Source organism: Natator depressus, chromosome 1, assembly GCF_965152275.1.
Source record: "Natator depressus isolate rNatDep1 chromosome 1, rNatDep2.hap1, whole genome shotgun sequence".
Taxonomy (NCBI): Eukaryota; Metazoa; Chordata; order Testudines; family Cheloniidae; genus Natator; species Natator depressus.
The window spans coordinates 113,994,561-114,014,880 of record NC_134234.1 but is presented as its reverse complement, the minus strand read 5'-3'; positions in this window follow the sequence as shown (position 1 = coordinate 114,014,880).

The window sequence follows — 20,320 nt, the reverse complement described above, 5'->3', positions numbered from 1 at the left end:
CTTGGGCTGTAACTCATACACCTGCAGAAAGGGTAGACATATTGGCAGACAAACTAGACTAATACAGGAATTCAAGCCTTCTCGCACAAGCACTGTGGCAGTGCCTAATTGTGGAAGTTACACTGACATATTTAATACATTCAGGCACCATACTGCAAGGATTTTAGTTGGTAAATATTCATGTAATACTTTTGTTCAGGTTAATTCAGACATGATTGAATGTTAAGAGCCCCTTCTCACATATGGATTCTCACCAAAGACTAAATAAGGACAAGGGAAGGAACACAATAAACACAGAGTATATCTTACATTCATATCCTGCTGCACTTTCTTACATGAGTAGTCTGATTGAAGTGGATTGAGAGGAGGTACCAGTTTGTAAATTTCTTGGCTGTTTGTGAATAAGAGCATGTATGGTACTGTGTTCCAAAACAGGCTGCCCAAACCAGTGGTTTATTTGTAAAATCCCTAGACCACCCTCAGGAGGAAAGGGAAAGAGTAGTCTCACACAGATCTTGAAGCTGTGGCTTGAGGTTAATAGTGTCATTTTACAGTTTGAAAATGAAAATGCACACAACAGAAAAGTACAGAGAGAAGGTGGAAAATACAGGTCCTGACTGGAAAGTTATTAAAACATTAGGATTACATTTTTACATGGACTTCAATGTGATGCCTAATTTTGTATCTGCAGTTTTGCAGGTATTCCTATTTGCAGGAGGAAATAACAGAATTTTGACATCTGCTGCTTCTTGTTCTGCAGGTGCAAATGCTGTTTGCGCTTGCAAATCAGTGTGCTCCTGATACTGCAGTCTGTTCTTGGGCAAAACTCCCTAATGGCTCAAATGGGGACATTTGCCGTTGAAAGGGCTGCAGGGGTAGGTCCAACATACTTAGACATCAACATTCTATTATTTTTGCTTGCAAATGATAACACACACAACATTTTAGGTTATCAGAGACTGTGTTTGAAAATGTGGCTGTTAGAGCCATGAGACTGGTAACTTAGACGGGAGTGGATTTCCCTTGCTTTCCTCCTACAAATAAATCTCATTGGAGCACCTTTCCTCCTACAAATAAATCTCACAAAGTTAAATTCTGACTCTCAGTCTGAACTTCCCCATAATTTGAGGGTGTCCACATACAAGGTTTTGGTCCTTCTCTAGGAAAATCCAATAGAAGGGAAATCTATCTAGAATATATATTTATTATTTTTGTTATATACACAGTGCAAATAAATAAAATGGACAAGAATGCAGATTATGTCAAGTACAGGTGAAGTAAGACTTCCCCAACTGTTTGAAAGCTGAATCTCCAGTTGAGTTTCAAAAAATTCTAAGTGTACACACTGGTAGATTAGAGCAAGGGAGTAAAATCCATTTTGTTGGATTGGTCTGAAATCATATTTGATTCCCTATGTTTTTATTCACATCTTTGTTCGCCTTCCCTCTTAGGAATTTCTCACTGCTGCCCACACAACCAGCTGCACACAGATGATTTTGCCTAGCACACAGCTCCTACAGTCTCTAGCACTGTTTCAGCAACAAGATGAGAGTTAATGAAGCTCAGCACATTTCCTACCAAACTTCCTGGGGAAAACCTCCTGACTGAAGGCAGGAAATCTATCCTATTGAACTTACAGTATGGTCCGGATTGCTCAGCCAGGGCAGAAGAAAAATATTGATATCATATCATGATTGCCACAGCAAAATTTCCTCGCAGTTGATAGAAGTAATTTTTCACCTGTTGTGACCATTTTTTCTAAACAATCATCTTGAATCTGAAATCAGTTTATTACATTTTGAATACTACTAATGGCCTCTTAAAAGCCAGATTCTGCCACCCTGACTTAAGTAGAGTAATACCCAACTACATAAGTAGTCCCACTGATGTCAGTGGGACTACTCATAGAGTAAGGTACTATTCAGCATAAGGAAGGTGGCAGAATCAGATGGTTAAAGGCAGTAATAAGGACCGGATTCAATATATCTAGGGTTTGCCTTTACAAATAACTAAACCGGCCTGAGCCCCCATCCAGAAACCTGGAAAAACTAAATGTGCCCTCCCTGGGTGCCCTTCACAGGCAGAACTTCCTCTTTGGAAAAGCATTCTGGGACTATGTACAAATAAGTACATTTAATGCAGGGAAAGGAAACAGTCAAACTTGAGAAAACACAGCAACAAAATATATAGGCAAATAAAGAGTAAAATACGCACCCCACCCCCACCACCCTTTCAGAAACTTTGGTAGTGGCCAGTCTAACTCCCTTGCCACCCGCCAGTGGGCATGTCTCACTGGTAACAGACCCTTGACCGCACCACCTTAACCTTGCACCAAACCCCACTCATGGTTGGAATGAGCGAGTAGTAGCAGTCAAAGTGTCTCTTTGCAGGTCTGTCTCCAGTCCCAAGGGAGTTGCTTGCCTGGTCCAGCCTGGAGGAACTATCCCCTAACTCAGCTAAGTGATTCTGCTTTATTAAGTAGCTGGCTAGGTGATGCCTCTTCAGAATCCACTGCCAGTGCTAGTCCATTGGGGGCCCTAAGTAGGAATATCCCCCCCCCATTACTAAAACAGGCAAGTACTTATAATAAAAAGTGAATAGCAGCGCTGCCGCCACGCCCCCCCGCCCCGAGATGCTCGAGGCCCTAAGCAATTGCTTAGTCTGCTTATGCCTAGCACCGGCTCTGGTCCACTTAGCTCTGTTGCTGACCACTGTATTGGCCATCACAGCTGAGTTCTCAGTCTGTGCTCTCTCTCGCTGTGGAGTCCTCAGCCTGCATAGTCTCTGTAGCCTCAGCCCTGCATTGTCTCTGTCTTCTCCCCATGGGAGAAGAACCAACAGCACTTAAAACCCTGGAACAGAATGCTGCTGACTTGAAAATGAGCTCTTTGTCATAAGACAAGCACTTTTTCCCTTCCTTGAGCCTCTCTGAGAGTCCCTACAGTTCAAAATCTAAGTTCATTCATAATTATGGTGACTCCCCAGATGTCACTAGAGAAATTGCAGGTAGGCAGGCTAGGCACATGAAGCTCTCTAGGGAAGAACTTTTCCCTTTTCACCAACAGAGGGAGTAGAGAGTTCTTTTCCCTTTGGAGCTTCTGGCCTCTTACATGAATATGCCTAAGTACTGGAACTAGGGGTGCTGCAGCTGCTGATGCACTCCCTGGCTTGAAGTGGTTTCCATCATATACAGGGTTTACAGTTTGGTTCAGTGGATCTCAGCACCTGCTCTATACAAATTGTTCCAGCACCTCTGTGAATATGCATGAAGTCTTGTGGGACCAAAAAAACCTCCAGTGATTAACTGATTTGCCAAGTAATATTTGTCATTTTCATCTCAGGGCTAAACAATAAAACTTTTAGCTTGTCGAAACTCCAGAAGCTTGCCAGGTAATGTACTGGACACTACTTTAAATATGACACTTAAAAAGATACAATAATCCCCTTTAATTAGTTTTAAAAAATTAGTGGCAGAAAGAAAATATGGAAACTCAGCAGGGTGATAAGATACTTTCTACTGTAAATAGTTCATTATTTATTGTTATTATTATTAATTTTAGGGGAAGTGGCTTTTTGATTAACTCATGAACAAGGAAGAAGCTTTTTGGAATCCACAATATAAAAGATCCCCTTAAAATGATCGTGAAAAGATGACTTCACTAGGAAATTCCAGCCTGGCGCTGCCAAATCCAGATGCCTGAAAACCTTGATTGACTAGATTCAATTGCAATTGCCCTGATCTAATCAAAGCAAAGACTGGACAAAACAGTGCCAGGTTATAATTAGGGCCAGATTGTGCTGTAAATTTGAAGTAATTTCATTGAAATACTGAAGTTGCATAAGATTTACATCAGTGTAACTGAGGGCAGAATTCAGTCCTACATTTAAAACCCATGCCTCAAGTTCTTAATCTAAAGCACATTGAATGCAACTGGAGTTTTGCCAGAGTAAGGACAAAGGGCCAAATCCCTTGCTGAGACCAATACCCACAGTGAGTTCAATGGTAATGTTGGCATGAACTAGGGGAGGAAGGTTTGGCCATGAGTAATGATTTCAGAATTGGGCCTGTAGAAACTTGGCACCTGCTAAAAAGACAGCTCTCTTCCTGCTTAATAACTAATGCAAGTTTAAAGCCCCAAAGAGCTGCGCTTGGCACCAACTGTGTCCAGGATTGCAGGAATAAAATGCTTCCAGGAGACTCGCTTTTAATAAATATAACATAGAAAGCAGAGAATATAGAGTTTACCACGGGAAATACACAACAGCACGTTTATCCGTTACAAATGGGTTTGGTCCAGTAAACCAAACTGGCAGCCAGAAGCTGTGAATCTGGGGAGCTGGCATGGCTACCCTTTGGCTAGTGGAGACCAAAAGTGCAGCCCCCTGAATCATGTGCTCCATTCCTGGGAGAAGAACAAACAGGTCTCTCAGCTCATTAGTAGCCCTTTCTCATTAGTCAGAGAACTGCACTGGAAATGGCAGCAAAGGCAGTTGTCCTTCCTCCCTACTTCACTTGCTTCCCTCCTGCTGGGGAAAGTTGCTGACAAGTTCACTGACAGTAAGGGCAAGGCATAAGGGAGAACACAGGCTTGAAAGAAAAACGAAACACACATCAGGGAATAAATGTTTCGTTTGTGCACTAGCAGTTCTGCACTAAGAGCGTAAATAAAGCAGATTCTTGAGACATGAATAGACCATTATTTATAAATATTAACACTCTACCCAAAGACATGCATGAAAAGAACTGGAAACTCAATGAGGTCACTGCATTTCACTTTATGATTTACATAAATCACGTCAACACCGCTAAAAGGAACGTCAAGCAAACCAGGCACATAAAGTAATCCATTCAACCTACTGTTACAAATCTTAAAACAGGTAGAAACTGTTAAGAGGCCCATCAAATCTCTTATAATGCATGAGGGATGAGGGATAATCCTGCTAGAGCAGCTATGTGTATTACCATCCTCGGCATATTAGCTGAAAGCTGCCTTTACTGCTTCTGATGAGTAGAATGCACACTGAAGTGTGGGCATCAGGGACGCTTGATACACAAATTTACTTTTAAGATTTGCCTTGTCAAAATGTAGGATGAGCCATAAAGGAATTAGTCACATGAATGAAGTATCTGGATAATCAAATAAAAGGCTGAAGATGGAGCAAATATATAAACGCCGAGGGATGCACCATTCCCTCTGTTTATTTTCCAAGAGGAGGATCAGGAAAAATTGAGGAAATGGCCTCATGTTTTGCCAGAGGAGAGGAGAACATCCCCTATCCAGAAGGCCCTCAATGCAAACGTCAAGAGTTTGTGTCTGAAGTTTTGGAGCCTGGGCAAGAAGGAAGAGAGGGGACAGAACTGGTTGATGAGTCTGCATTATTTTCTGTGAGTTTCCTCTGCACCGTTAGAAAACCTCATGAATAAGGCTAAGATTTAGTCACGGAAGTCACGGACTCCATGACTTTCCGCTTCAGCCCCAGGGCGGTGGGACTGGAGCTGTCAGCTGGCAGGGGCCCTGGAGCTCTGAGCTACCGTGGGCACCAGGGGCCTCTCAGCTCCCAGATGCCATGGTGGGACCCAGATCTCCCAGCTGCACGGGGGTACACGGAGCTCCCAGCCATCACAGGCGCCAGGGTGGACCCAGGAGCTCCCAGCTGCAGAGGTGGTGGGTGCTGAACCTTCCTCCCTCCTTCCTCTCCCATAGCAGGGCTTGGGCTCAGCCCCATTTTGTCAGGGTTATTTTTAGTAAAAGTCAGGGACAGGTCACAGGCTTCCATGAACTTTTGTTTATTGCCCATGACCTGTACCTGCCTTTTACTAAAAAATATCCATGACAGAATCTTAGCCTTATTCATGAACCTCCCTGGCTGCTTTAACTTGTGCTAGGCTGCAAGAGTGACAAGATGCCAAAACTGCAGCCAGGGATTGGTGTGACATAGGGCATCCCAGCAACGCCCCCTCTCTTCTGTCTGCAGAGTGGACAGCAGGAGGATATGACAGCAGCAGACAGGCTGTAGCTCTGCACCATTGGAGGATTGCCCTAGGCTAGAGTGATCCTCCTTGGGCTGATTAACCCAGCTCTGGGCCCAATTACGTAGTCAAAGTGGGTGCTCCACACCAGAGAATCTAGTCCACCTCCACCCCAAATTTAATTGAAAGCTACTCGTTGATCCATAAACTGAAAATATAAATGCAACAAAATCCTTCAGAGAGCATAAATGGTGTGTATATATAAATACGCCACTAACATTAATGACACATAAAATGACCTAGTGATCAGCCTCAACTGCAAGTCCACTTACAAACATAACATTACCACAAAGCCACGATGTTACACACTTTCCAGATGCCACGTTATTCTCAAGAGCAAATATAAACCCTTTGCCTCAGCTGTCTGCTGCCAGTTGACAAAAATATTAACTGGTAACATCTCCCCTTTAACAGAACGATATATGATCTGCAGGACCTGTGCACAACAGTATGAGCCCAGGGTGGAGTAAACCCACTCCTCTTGTGGACAGACATCTGCTCCATTGTTAATATTGGTTCAGATTGCACCTCTCACAGACAAAGCCATGCCAGAGGGGTTCCAGGAAAAGCCTACCTCCGCCTTGATTCCTCTCTATTGTTTGCCTGGAGGAGGGGAAGTTGCCTTTCCTCGTTATTATAGGCTGTAGGGGCTGATACCCAGATCATGAGGATCCCCAGGGTTCTGCAGAAGGCCAGGGCTAGCTGCCTGAAATCCCTGTGCCTCTGCAGAGACTCTGACCCCCACACACCCTCTCACCACACCAGGTCCCTTGCAGTAAATCACCATTGGTTGCACTACCTGTCTGGCCTCTGCAGGCTGCAGAACCCTGGATGGGGAGCTGTGTTGAAAATCTAACACATCTCTATGCTTATTATATTTTCCAATTAAGCTCCAAGGCTGGAGAGGGGACAGTGAGAGTCCCTCACCTAACCCACAGCTGCCCACTCCTCCCCCTGCCCACTCAATCTCGACCCCCACTCACTGATCAGACCTTAGACTCAAGGAACTGCCTCCTTGGGGCCTGGGGCAGAAGTTAGGATGGTGCCACTGAACTAGCTGCCTGCCCCTTCCATGTAGGTGAGGGGAAATTCATGTGATGAGGGAAGCCCCCTCCTTGCACCAGTCTGGGGGTGACCACAGAATTTTTTTGTATTTAATTCAGGTCATTGGCATTAAGTGAATGCGCAGTTTTATATGAAATACCTCCTCTTACTGGGAATGAAGCTCTGACTGAAAACAAAAGATTTTGGTTTTTTTATGCTACTCTTTCTTGACGGTGACTTCTTTTCATAGGCAATTAAATGCTAGAATCGGTCTGTTAAATTTAGTAGCAACTTCAGCTGTAGGCAGCATCAAGGACAGTTTCAGTCTCAGAGCAGTTTTTATTTCCTGTTTTGAAACTGAGAGTGACTTCTATTCAAGATCAGCTTTTGTCTGAAATAAGAAGCCTGTCTCTCTGTGGCCCCAATCCTGCAATCTGCGCTGTACAGATGGACCCTTATTCTTACACAGAGTCCCATTGAAGTCAGTAGTGCGTAGCATGGGTACTGGGGTCCCTCCACGCAGATCAGACAGTGGGGTATGTGTGTGTGCGCGTGTGTGTGCGTGTATGCCCCACAAAGTTTGGATCCAGGTCTGATCTTCCTGAAGTTCAGACCTATACTTTTAGTTTGAGCCTTATAGACAGAGGAGCCAACTAAAAGGTTCAGATCTGTATCGGAACTCCCTCAAAATTCAGAGGTGTTTGAATCTGGGGTTTTGGTTCAGGTCCGTCACTAGATTGTGTGTGTGTGTGTACGCACATGTTTGCACACATGCATTTCACTCTTCTCTCTCCCTCCCACAGAAAAGGGCTTCCCTGAACTTCTTTCCTTAAGAATCAATTTTACATTACCAGGTAAATTCCCTTGCAACTCTATTTGCATGGAGCAATGCTGACATTCTGTGGCCAATTAGATTTATGGCAGCTCATTTTTTCCCCATAAATACCTCAGGGTATAAGTATCCCATGATAATCTTCTGTTTTGCTTTAGCTTTCTATCATGTTTTGGCAGAAAGAAAAAAAAGCAAGTTTGATATTTTTTCTAATGTGGCATAAAATCCTTAGGGATTCCTTTACCATACATTTCAGACAAGTTCAAATGTTTTTGTACTGATTTTTTAAAAATTACAAAGTTTGATTATAATGTAAATAACCAAAGGCATGAAAAGTATTTCATTATAGTATAATACACGGTTTAGATTTTGCTGTAGCTGGCTCAGCCTGCTGTATTTGGAAAGAGGTGAGGAATACATGTTTTGACCCAATAAAAAATGAAAGAGTGCTGTTTAAAACAGAACAGTGGCGTTTTTAGGCATTTACACACACCAACAACCCTAAACTGAACGCATTTCATTGTAAACATGATATTGCACTTGACAGTTTCCAGTGGTAAAACACCAGATAATCCATATAGAAGAGATGCAAAGAAACAGTGTCTAAGGAGCAGAGCTAATCACCGGGGTATCTACAAAAGGGCCAAGGGGGGGGAAAAAATGTCAGTGGTTTAGAGTCATAACTCACCTCAGACACACACGGTACTAAAAGCAACTTGCTCTGTTTAAACAGCAGAGAGCAGCCATTGGAGTTTATGTTGTTCCTCTGTTTATTAAAAACGGATGGGAGCACTTGACAGAAAAATCAAACTTCTGGTCATGGCTCATTAATCTCTGTTGTATCTGTCAGATATGTATATCTAGAGTTTCAACAAGGCTCTAGAATTGAGATAACTGCTGTGCTTTGTTATTTTCCCTAATTTTGAATGGGGACAAAGGCTGCCAATCTCCCAAAATGAGAGAGGAGCAAAAGGGTCTTTTTATTAACCTACTGCAATGGACATTTCTAAGCTATATACTTTGGACCCAAATTTCAGAGGCAGTGAGAACCGATAGCACTTATTCACTTCAACTGGAGATTTGGCTGCTCAGCCCCTCTGAAAATCAGGTTGAAAATCTGTAAAATCGCACAATCAAAAGCTGTAATCAAAGTGCAACACTGTTGGTGCTAACGTCCAGATTCATTACCAGATTCAGTTCCCGCATGCAATAGTGTTAATCATTAATAGTCCCACACAGGACAATGGAGCGACACCAGTGTAAAACCAGCATAAGTGAGATCACAAATGGGTTCAGAAGGTCAGCAATGAATATGGTATGAAAAACTTCATTACAGATGGTATGGGGATCTAATTTCCTGGATATGCACATTTTGCACGTAGTTCTATATGCCTCACATTTTTAAACAGATAATTACTGTCACATTGTTTGGAAAGGCAGGATGGGCATGAGCCCAGAATTCATTCAGTTTCCTGGTCCTGTGTGACCTTGGCAAGTCTCAAAAGATGTGTCTACACTGGAGCTGTAGGTGTAATTTTAAGATCCAGGACATACACCCCACTCTAGCGCTGATGGAGCTAGACTGCTACAAATGGCATGAGTGATGGGAGAGGCTAGCCACCTGGGTACATAGCGAGGATCTTGGAAAGGATTGCACTTGGAGCAGCCCGTCCCTTACGTCACCACAGCTACACTTCTAGTTTTAGCTTTCCAGATCAATCAGAGCTAGCACACTTTTTTGTATTTGAGCTGGAAATTACATCTGCCAGATCCAGGGTAGATATACCCTTAGTCTCTCTGTGCCTCAGTTTCCCATCTAGAAAATAGGAATTATAATGCCTCCCTACCTCACACGGATGTTATGAGGATAGATACAGTAAAAGATTGTGCAATGCTCATATGTTACAGTGTTGGGGGCCTGTCACCAGTCCTCCATTGCTACCTGGTGTGCTACACTGCCTGGCCCATTTGGATTGTCCCTTACCCGCAGTCTGTTTCTTTTCCCCATGTGTATTTTTAATCTTTAGATTACCAGAAGTGCAGAACATAGCACAGGCATGTGTCAGGAGGACTCTCCCACCCAGCTTTCTCTGCCAGGTCCAGCTCTTCCTCCAAGCAAGCTCACTTCCCCCACATCCTGTTCCTGACAATTATATATCTTCCCTCATCAAGCTAATTACCTCATTAGCCCAATCATTGCCCCCCAGTTTCAACAATCTCACCACAAGAGGTTAATTGCCTCCAGTTAAGCCTATAATCTTCTGTTACCCCATTACCTAAGTGACCAGGGTGCTACAGTTAGCACTCTGTCACAGGGCCCTATTATCAAAGAGATTCAGATTGTTAAATGTTAGTCAAGAAGCAGTCCAATGCAAATTCTTATTTGTGCTTGGCACCATTATTGTTAGCATTAATATTGGAACATATGTGTGCATGCCCCTTAACCAAGTACTAAGAAGCCAGAATTTTCTGGCTTCTGGATCTTACAATATAAATTGTAGATTAAATATACAATCTATAGCTCATTAATAGGGCCCTACCAAATTCACGGCCATGAAAAATGCATCATAGAGCATGAAATCTGGTTTTCCCATAGCGAAGTTTGGTCTTTTGTGTGCTTTTATCCTATACATACAGATTTCACGGAGGAGACCAGTGTTTCTCAAATTGGGGGTCCTGACCCAAAAAGGAGTTGCACAAGGGTCACAAGGTTATTTTAGTGGAGTCGTGGTATTGCCACCCTTACTCCTGCGCTGCCTTCAGAGCTGGGCAGTCGGAGAGTGGCAGTTGTTAGCCAGGTGCCCAGCTCTGAAGGCAGCGCCCCGCCAACAGTAGCACAGAGTAAGGGTGGCAATACCATACAAGGTTCCTTCCCCACTCTGAACTCTAGGGTACAGAGGTGGGGACCTGCATGAAAGACCCCCTAAGCTTATTCTTACCAGCTTAGTTTAAAAACTTCCTCAAGGTACAAACTTTGCCTTGTCCTTGAACCCTATGCTGCCCCCACCAAGCGTGTTAAACAAAGGACAGGGAAAGAGCCCACTTGGAGACGTCTTCCCCCCAAAATATCCCCCCAAGCCCTATACCCCCTTTCCTGGGGAAGGCTTGATAAAAATCCTCACCAATTTGCATAGGTGAACACAGACCCAAACCCTTGGATCTTAAGAACAATGAAAAAGCAATCAGGTTCTTAAAAGAAGAATTTTAATTACAAAAAAGGAAAAGAATCACCTCCGTAAAATCAGGATGGTAAATACCTTACAGGGTAATCAGATTCAAAACATAGAGAATCCCTCTAGGCAAAACCTTAAGTTACAAATAGACACAAAAACAGGAATATACATTCCATTCAGCACAGCTATTTTACCAGCCATTAAACAAAAGGAAATCTAACGCATTTCTAGCTAGATTACTTACTAACTTAAGGAGTTATGAAGAGCATTCCTGATCTGTTCCCGGCAAAAGCATCACCCAGACAGACAGACCCACCTCCAGCTGTGAAAATATCTTGTCTCCTCATTGGTCATTTTGATCAGGTGCCAGCGAGGTTATCCTAGCTTCTTAACCCTTTACAGGTGAAAGGGTTTTGCCTCTGGCCAGGAGGGATTTTATAGTTCTGTATACAGAAAGGTGGTTACCCTTCCCTTTCTATTTATGACACATACCATACCAGGCCACCCTTATTTCTGCACTGCTGCCTTCAGAGCTTGGTGGCCAGAGAGTGGCAACTGCTGACTGAGGGCCCACTCTACAGGCAGCAGCGCAGAAGTCAGGGTGACAACACCATATGAGGCCATCCTTACTTCTGCGCTGCTGCTGGCAGTGGTTCTGCCTTCAGAGCTGGCCTCCTGGCCAGCAGCTGCTGCTCTCCAGCTGCCCAGCTCTGAAGGCAACGCTGCAGCGCAGAAGTAAGGGTAGCAGTACCGCAATAACCTTGCGAACCCCCGCACACACATACAATTCCTTTTTGCGTCAGGCCCCTTACAATTACAACACCATGAAATTTCAGATTTAAATAGCTGAAATCATGAAATTTACAACTTTTAAAATCCCATGACCGTGAAATTGACCAAAATGGTAGGACTCTACCCATGAACAGAATTTATATTGACAAGCTCAGGACCCCCCAGTTTCCATACCAAGGCTGGGAATAATATCTTAGTTTTCTTCTTGAAAATAATAAAGCATGTGGCAGAATCCATTCAAGAGAAGCCCAAGACTGGACTATCAGGGATGTTGTAAATCTAAAGATGATGCATTAGCAGAGCTGTGTAGGGAAGTTTGCACATTGGTTCCCCCTTAGTATTCCTTGCTCTTCTTCCTTGCCTTCAATAATACTCTCCTCACTCTGTTATTTTTTTTAACATGTATCATTGTGGATGTTTTCAGAGATAGGGAAACTAACTGTCAGTTGCTTTGAGGACAGATGCAGTGTTTAATTAGGTTGGGATAATTGTCAGTATATTTGTTTTCAAAGTCAGAACACAAACTGTTATATGCTGTCTGTTCTATTTTGAGCATTAACACTGAAAGTCAGCAAAGGGACAGAACAGGGAATCTTGGCCCTGGAGAAACCTTTTAATCGTGGTAACATCAGCAGGGTTGCTGGTTTCTTTTTAAGTTGAGCAGTTTTTGACTGAATTTTCAAAAAGCACAGATACATACAAAGAAAGAAAAATAACAAAGGAAACAACGTTTCACAATACGGAGCAGATTCTCAGATACACCTGATTTACACCACAAAGGATCTGTCGCCAAACATGTAAAAAACATAAATTATATGGGTGGGATTTTCCAAAATGCTCATTGTTTGCACAATTCTGCTTTCCTGGAAGTTAAGGGAACTTTTACCATAGATTTCAATGGGAGCAGAGTTTGGCCATTGCTGAGCAATTTGGAAAATCCCACCTTAAAAAATATTTGTTTTACAACATTATTTATATAACTGCACATATTAAGAAATAGAACATCTTATTGTAGCTGGAAGCTTATATTGTTTCACAAATATATCCTAAAAGACAGTGAATCCAGTAATCTAAGAAATCTGTATGTTATTGGGAGGGGTCCTTCCAGTGCTGAAAGATAAGTCTAATTGCAGCTGATATTAAAATATTTATAATTGTTCTTATTAATGTGCATTAATCTGAATTTTATGCCTCTTTATTTGTTAATTAATGAAGACAGAGCACCAGATCTTCAGCTGGTATAAATCAGTATGACTCTACTAAAGTCAATGCAGCTACACCAACTTACACCAGCTAAGGATTTGATTTAGAATCAATATTGATTTGTTTTTTGGTAAAATTTTCAAAAGTATTCAGGTGCCTAAAGATGCAGATAGATGCCTAGTGCAGTGGTCCCCAAACTTTTTAAGTCATGCCCCCATTGCCCCTAATGTAATCTGCCCACACTCCAGGCCTGGGGAGCTGCGGTTGGGAGCAGGGCCATCATCAGGGCCAGGGCCAGGAGTCGGGAGCCAGGCCACAGTTGGGAGCCAGGGGCCGAGGCCAGAGCCAGAGCTGCGGCTAGAGCCAGGAGTGGGACCAGGCTGTGGCCAAGAGTCGTGTGGCACGGATGGGCCGGGAGCCAGGGGTTGTGGCTGGGGGCGTGTCTGAGGCTGGAAGCCGGGGGCCGAGGCTGTTGCCAGGGCCAGGAGCAGAGCCGCGGCCAGAGCCAGGGGCCAGAAGCGGAGCTGCAACCGGGCCACAGTTGGGGCCGGGAGCCAGGGGTCAATGCCGGAGCTGGAGCAGAGCTGGCGGCAGAGCAGGGCTAGGTGGTGCTCCCTCCCTGCCCCCAGTGGGGGCTGGCCCAGGCCCTGCCGTGCCCCCCCCCGCCAATATTCCTCTCTGCATCCCCCAGGGAGGTGCACCCCACAGTTTGGGGACCACTGGCCCAGTGGGATTTTCCAAAGTGCCTAAACTGGCTAGGTGACTCCCACTGACATCACTCAACATGTAAACTTCTGCTTTAAGTTGTTGCTTTGATATTTAGATACCAAAGTGACAAGTACCTAAGTATTACTACTGTTAGGTGATAATATAATAGCAGAGTAAGGATAGATGTCCAAACAGTGTGGGGCACCAGTTCATCTTTAGCTGAGTGACAGTAAGGAAGACTGAATAGGCCATGCAGCCTTCACAGAGATCTCCCATCGTCTGACAGCTCTGAAATGAATTTGTCAGCCCGTAAGTGGAGACAGGAGGCCATCTGGATAAGAAATTCCATATGCTGATCAGGGAGAGATGGCACAGGGTAAAGCCTGCACAAGTCTTTTATGTACACGGGAGCTGGTTGTGGCGCTCCTAGAGCTGGCAAGAGGCGCAGATTTGTGTGTTTGCTTTGTTTTGTTAAAATTAATGGATGAGGCATCCATACCTGAATCCAGTGATGCAGCCTGACCCTCTCCCGGATATGCATACTGCCATCAGCAGCAAGCACTAGCAGGCAGCAGATCAACATGTGTTTGATTCATATCAGTTCCTAATTGTATAAGTAGGCAGAATATTAGAATGCTTAGGGTTCAATTATACCTGGCTCTTCATGCATGTGGAAGGGGAGAGGCTACAATGAGCCTACCACTTTGTGCCCACTCAGGCACCAGCCACTGTGGTAGTGTTTGCACTCCTAAAGCTCAAGAATTGCTCCAGTCTAGACCTTCAACTATTCGTTCCAAAACTCTGCCTCTAACATTAGCTGAACAAGGCACTTTCTCTCCCTACAGAATATATCAAGTGCAGGACCATAGTTAGTGCCTTTGTGAGATGTGATTGATAATGACAGAATGGATGAGCAGTAAAACAGTGTTCTCTTTCTTGGAAGCACAAACTAGTGATGATATGCATTGCTTCTGTTTTCAGCAGATGATTACAGTGCCAGATGTCTAATACAACCAGCTAGCTGCATCTGGATGCAAGAGTTTTGCTGTTGTGAACTGATCTTTAAAAAATTCCAGATATCTTTTAGCTCTTTACCTCTTGTTACTGCTCAATATATTTCCTGTTGAAGCTATCCTGGGACTTGCCCAAACATGCCTTAGACATATTTACTGAGGCTTATTAAATTGAACAACTATCTAGGTTATACTGAAAGTCGGCTCTTATGAGCTGATCCAAAAGCCCTCTGAAATCAATGCAAAGATTCTCATTGATTTATATGGGCTTTGGACCATACTGGATTTTCCCCAATGTCCATATCTGTTGCAGCTGAGATGAAGCATACGTTGGAGGAAACTGATTTTGGAAGATGACATACAGAGGTGTCAACCCGTCTCCTTGGATGCAAGAATGGGATTTTGGTATTAACAGGAGCTGTTTCTTGTGAAAGGGGATGTGTTCAGCTAGCAGTGGGATACTTGGCTGAGGATGTGACCTGAACAATGGCAGGAAAAAGGGGAACAGAGATACCAGTGTAAAAAATACCTTTTGCTCTATATGATTTTGAAGTATTTAAAATAATACTTTGTGACAAGGCTTGGCACCTAGCTAGAGATGCTTGTGTAGTATTTGGCCATGTGTATTTTAACCCATCTTTCATTTTAAATTTTTCTCTTTCTTTTTCTGTAATTTTGCCAGTAAAACCTGCTTTAATTTGAGAATCAGCTAAAACCGAATTTTGTAAACTGTTGTGGGAGGCAGTGACTGACAAGTGCCTAGGAGGGAAGAGGAATTTTGACTCTGAGGGGCAGGAACTAAATCATGGGCGATGGTTTGTGTACAAGAAGTAGGGATGCCAACTTTCTAATTGCACAAAACCAAACACCCTTGCCCCGCCCCGTCCTGCCCCTTTGAGGCCCCGCCCCACCCCTTATCTGGGGCCCCACCCACCCCACACTTACTGCAGTCCCCACCTCCCTCCATCACTCGCTCTCCCCCACCTTCACTCACTTTCACTGGCCTGGGACAGGGGGTTGGTGTGTAGGAGGGGGTGAGGGGTCCAGACGGCGGTGTGGGCTCCAGGGTGGGGCCAGAAATGAGAGGTTCAAGGTGTGGGAGGGGATTCCAGGCGGGGCAGGAGTGTGGGAGGGGATGAGGGCTCCAGATGGGGATGCAGGCTCCGGGGTGGGGCTAGGGATGAGTGGTTTGGGGTGCAGGAGGGGGCCAAGGGATTTGGAGTGTGGGAGGGGGCTCGAGGCTGGGATGCAGGAGGGGGTCCAGGCTCCAGCTCAGGGTGTGGGCTTGGGTGGGGCCGGGGATGAGGAATTTGGAGTGCAGAAGGGGGTGCCAGGCTAGGGGTCTAGAGCATGGGAGAGGCCTCAGGGCTGGGGCAGGAGGTTGGATTGTGGGCGAGGGTGCAGGGCCTGGGAGGGAGTTAGGGTGCAGGAAGGGGTTCTCACCTGCGGCAGGGGGGTTAGGGTGCGGGTGAGAGTGCAGAGTCTGTGAGGGAGCTTTGGTGTGGGAGGGGGCTCGGGGCTGGGGTGGGAGTGCGGGGTCTGGGAGGGAACTATGGTGCGGGAGGGGGTTCCAATCTGGGGCAGGTTCGGGGTGCAGGCTCTGGCCAGGCAGTGCTTACCTCAGGGAGCTCCCACTCAGTGGTGCAGCGGGGCTAAGGCAGGCTCCCTGCCTGCCCTTTCTCTGTGCTGCTCCCGGAAGACGCCGGTATGTCCGGCCCCTAGGCGGAGGCACGGCTAGGCAGCTCTGTGTGCTGCCTGCACCTGCAGGCACCGCCCCCACAGCTCCCATTGGCACTGTTCCCAGCCAATGGGAGCTGCAGAACCAGTGTTGGGGGCAGGGGCAGCATGCGGCCCTTCCCTGATCACCCTGCACCTAGGGGCTGGACATGTCAGCCAATTCTGTGGAGCTGCGCAGAGCCAGGGCAGGCAGGGAGCCTCCTTAGCCCTGCTGCACAGCCGACCGGACTTTTAAGGACCTAGTCAGTGGTGCTAACCAAGGGTCCACCAAGGTCCCTTTTCGACTGGGCGTTCTGGTTGAAAACCGGACACCTGGCAACCCTAACAAGGTGATCAGCCAAAAAGGAGCAATCTGTTTCCTCAGACTATGCTTCACTATTGAGCAATATGCTGCATGACAGTTTTTATTTTTTTATTTGTACTTCTCTTCATTCTTGAGGTGGCTGCGTTTTAATGTGAAATGGTCACCTTGAAAAATTCAACTTTTCCCCTTGTTAATTTTAGCTGTGGTGTCTCAGATGCTTCTGGGGGGGTGACTATGGAAAAATATCAGGATACACTAGTTAGTGCACAACAAAAAGACTTCAAAAACAGATTCCAACGAGAGACTGCTGAATTGGAATTAATTTGCAAACTGGATACAATTAACTTAGGCTTGAATAGAGACTGGAAGTGGATGTGTCATTACACAAAGTAAAACTATTTCCCCATGTTTATTTCCCACCCCTCACCGCTCCTCAGACGTTCCTGTTAACTGCTGGCAATGGCCCACCTTGATTATCACTACAAAAGGTTTTCTCCCCCCGCCCCGCTCTCCTGCTGGTAATAGGTCATCTTAAGTGATCACTCTCCTTACAATGTGTATGATAAAACCCATTTTTTCATGTTCTGTGTGTATATAAATCTCCTCACTGTATTTTCCACTGAATGCATCCGATGAAGTGAGCTGTAGCTCACGAAAGCTTATGCTCAAATAAATTGGTTAGTCTCTAAGGTGCCACTAGTACTTCTTTTCTTTTTGCGAATACAGACTAACACGGCTGCTACTCTGAAACCTTTAGTTATAAAGTGATATGGAAGAGTAAATCTTCTGGTGCAAGTGTAACTATAATGCTGAGTGACTCATAACAGGGATGAATAGAGAATAAAACTACGATGACCCTTGTCTTTAACCCTTCTTGATGTTGCTTATTGTAATGGTGGCACCAGTAACATTTGTCTTGAAAGCAGTCCAGTGGGCAGGAATGCACACTTACAGTATTCCTCACAGGTGGTGAAACCTGTTGACAATTTTACTGTTAAATACTGAATGACACTGAAGCTGTATGTATGCAGTGCTGTTGTAGCCATGTCAGTCCCAGGATGTTAGAGAGACAAGGTGGGTAAGGAGAGCTTTGTGTGGCTCAGAATCTTGTCTCTCTCACCTACAGAAGTTGCTCCAATAAATAATATTACCTCACCCTCCTTGTTACTGCAGCTGTCTGGTCAGACTGGTGCACCTGCCAGCGTACCACCTAAGTGATAAAAGGAACACATGTCAAAAACTATTTGGGGTGGGGGAGCGGGTTTGTTTCATCTTTCTCCAGCACGTTGGCTTTACAATAATATTTGGCCAAAAATTCAACTGAAAATTTTATCTAAAGTTTGCTCTTTTCTATATTTCTCAAATTATGGATTTGTGGCTTAAATATTCAAGGCCTGATTCTCTGCTCAGGAGCAGTGGAGTTGGGGCGGGGAGGACTGTCAGGGGCTGGTTGCAACTCCCTGATTCTCAACGCCCTGGTACTAGTACAAATTAAGGCTATAGAGGGCAGTCTTTAATTATCACTGACATAAGTTCCCTCAGAAACCTTATAACAGAGGAGAATCAGGCCTAGTGGAGACTCACTCTGCCATTCCTCCTCCCCTCCTCTTCCATTCCCTGCCAGTCTCCATCCCGAAGCTCAGCTAAGCCCCCTTCCTCCAGTTATGCCAGCAGCATGTGGATCCATCACAGGAGTTAGCAGAGCTGGTGCAGGAGACAGCAGAACTGCCTCCGCTCACTTTATGCCAGCAGAATTTCCCTGTACACAGGAGCATCCTCTGACTGCTTTAGGTTCCAGAAAATGAGTCCCCATAGTGGAGCTGTTATGATTATTATTTAGTATTTGTATTATCATAGCACCTGTGAACTCTAGTTATGGACCAGGACCCCATTTGGCTAGGCACTGCACACACAGAACAGAAAGACAGGCCCTGCCCCAATCTAAGTATAAGATAAGAGACAACGAATGGACACAGTCAGACAGAGGCGTACAAGGAAACAATGAGACAAGATTGGTCAGCATGAAAGGCAATGGTCTCAACACACCAGCAGCCTCACCTTTGTCAATTTTTTTGTGGGCATCACAGCAAAGGAGAGTTTTAAGGAGGGAGTTGAAGGAGGATAATGGGTTAGTTTTTCAAAGGTTTAACGGAGCTCCTCCCAAGCATAAGGGACAGCATGGAAGAAAGCACAAAGGTGTTTGAAAATTTAACAGGTAGGCAACAGTGCTGCAGTGGCTGTTGGGAATACAGGAGTTATTGTAGCATGGTTCTGGCATGGACAGATCAGAGGCAGGAGTTGACCTCTCAACAGCAAATGAGAGATGATAGGTAGGGTGTGGATAGGCCATGAAAGGGCTTGAAAGTGAAGACAAGTAGCTTAGATTTGATGCACTAGAAAAGGGGGAGCCAGTGGAGAGATGCAAAAAAGAGGGGAGACATGGTCAAAGCAACAGGCTAGGGAAGTGATCTTTGCAGCAGCATTCTAAACAGAATGGATATCAGCAGTACTCTACTCTGCTCAGTGTACTCTACTAAACCTCTTACTGTGCGATTTCTAGAATTTTTGTAAATAAAAAGAAATTTAGTACAAATTCAAAGAAATACCTCAGCGAATTCACAGGTAATGTTTAAGGTTGGAGCATCCAGGGCAACTGGATTTAATTTTGTGGAGGACTGTAAATGACACAGTGAGTGATATTAGAGATACAAGGTGGGTGCATGAATATCTTTTTTGGACCAACCTCTGTTGGTGAGAGAGACGAGCTTTCGAGCCACACAGAGCTGAAGAAGAGCTCTGTGGGGCTCCAAAGCTCGTCTCTCTCCCTATTAGAAGTTGGTCCAATAAAAGATATCACTTCATCCACCTTGTTTCTGATATCCTGGAACTGAGATGGCTACAACGACTCTGCATATAACGAGTCTTAGTTAAGCAAACAGGCATTACAATATAAGAGATACAGCATCTATACTCACGTTCTAAGATGAAATGATGAATTTGGGGGTAATCGACCCCTGAATGAGGAGAATAGGTATATTTCTCTCTCTTGATGGTGGATGGGTGCACCAAATCTAAAATAAGTGTATTATCCTTTTTATAATGAATAAATTAATTCATCTTAATTAATTAGCATTAAATCACTCTTTTCTCAAAATTAAATATTTTCTATTTTCTCTTGGGTATTTGACACTAAGCATCATTTTAATTAACATCTGCATAAATGCCACACTAATAAGTATCACTATAGAAAACTGAAAAAATGGTCAGTTTTCACAGTGGAGAGCGGTAAATAGTGAGGTCCCCTAAGAGTCTGCACTGGGACCTGAGCTGTTCAATATATTCAGAAATGATCTGGAAAAGGGGGGAACAGTGAGATGGCAAAATTTGCAGATGATACAAAATTAGTTAAAACAGTTAAATCCTAAACTGACTGCAAAGAGTAACAAAGGGATCTCAAGTAACTGAGTGACTGGGCAAGAAAAT